The 1,734-nt window shown below is 34.4% G+C and overlaps 1 non-coding gene across 1 annotated transcript; it reads left to right on the top strand.

The window, feature by feature from the left end:
• The first annotated feature begins 288 nt into the window (after window positions 1-288).
• Trnat-ugu (transfer RNA threonine (anticodon UGU)) lies at window positions 289-361 on the top strand. Its single transcript has one exon. It is a non-coding gene; the product is annotated as a tRNA-Thr (tRNA).
• The last annotated feature ends 1,373 nt before the right edge of the window (window positions 362-1,734 follow it).

Below are 1,734 nucleotides of genomic sequence, written 5' to 3'. Positions count from 1 at the left end.
ACATGTTTCGCAATTGTTGCAATATTGATTAAATTTATGTTTTATACATTAATAGTACGCCTACTCAGGGACGTATAATCTGTATTATACGTCCCTGGCCTACTGCACATCTGCATAGAATAGTTTGATAACATTTCATTTGGTTTTTTTTTTTTTTTTTTCTAGTTTTGTGATTCATACATTTTAATTGTAAACAAATATCGATTTGATCGTTACAATAGATTTGGTGACATCTGCGTTTATCAAATAGGAAAAAATGATGGAAATAACATTAAAATCATTTCCGACGCCTCCATAGCTCAGTGGTTAGAGCACTGGTCTTGTAAACCAGGGGTCGTGAGTTCGATCCTCACTGGGGGCTGTGACTTTCACTTTTGGAAAAATAGATTTAATATTCCGTGCAAGAAATGTGTCTGCTAAGTATGTGTGTTATTAAAAACTTCTGGTTTTTGAAATTCAGTTGTCTGTCTACTTAAGATCAAAGAGTGTCTTTCCTAAACAACATTATCTCGTAACTACACGATATAACTATATTATCACATAATAATAATGAAAAAAACTTGATGTAAGGTCACAATACACTTCTTATACGTGGTCGGCATCAGACATGTACAATATCTACAATGAAATACTTAATCAGTAATACACATCCAGGTTCTTTAAGAATTTATTATTCAATATTCTAATAAGTAATATCACGGGAAACGTCAGTCTCCAGTTCTAGCAATATGTTAAAATAGACAACAACTTAAAGACACATCAGAAGTATGTAAACTAGACAACAACTTTAAGACACGTCAGCAGTATGTAAACTAGACAACAACTTTAAGACACGTCAGCAGTATGTAATTAGACAACAACTTAAAGACACGTCAGCAGTATGTAAACTAGACAACAACTTTAAGACACGTCAGCAGTATGTAAACTAGACAACAACTTTAAGACACGTCAGCAGTATGTAAACTAAACAACATTTAAAGACACGTCAGCAGTATGTAAACTAGGCAACAACTTAAAGACACGTCAGCAGTATGTAAACTAGACAACAACTTAAAGACACATCAGAAGAATGGAAACTAGATAACAATATCTAACTCTAAATCAACATGTCATTCACGTGTGTGGCTATTGTACAATATCACATCAAAACATGTGATTCATGAAAGAGTCGCTTTCAATTCTTCAGAAGAGAAAACATGTTCACTAAATTCGTGCCTGGTCTAAGCAGTGTCTCTTTAGGTATATATGTAGAATCACAAATATCAGTACACTATATGGGTCGCAGTTTGAACACAGATATTAGAGCAGGACATTTGTCTGTGAGCATCTGTTTATGTTATGATATTTCAGTAGATACGCACTACATCATACACAAGATGATCACGCTTACAGAAACTGATTGATGTATAAATAGACTTACGTTATGTAACTGAGTTAAAAGAGACCGGCACACATGGTGCTATCAGTGGCGATGCACTGTGATAACCGACTGATGAATATGGCCATGTGATTGGGTGTAATATATAGGACAGATTTCAATCTACGATTTGTGACAATAACTATGATTATCGATCTCTGATCTGTGACTATAACACTGCAATATAGGACAGGTATATGATTATCGATCTCTGATCTGTGACTATAACACTAGTATATAGGACAGGTATATGATTATCGATCTCTGATCTGTGACTATAACATCGTTATACAGGACAGGCACAGCGCTTTCTTTTT

This window comes from Ylistrum balloti, unplaced genomic scaffold (assembly GCF_031769215.1).
Source record: "Ylistrum balloti isolate Yb309-2 unplaced genomic scaffold, AGI_CSIRO_Ybal_v1 Utg371186, whole genome shotgun sequence".
NCBI classification, from domain to species: Eukaryota; Metazoa; Mollusca; class Bivalvia; order Pectinida; family Pectinidae; genus Ylistrum; species Ylistrum balloti.
This window is presented reverse-complemented; position numbering and strand designations above follow the sequence as displayed.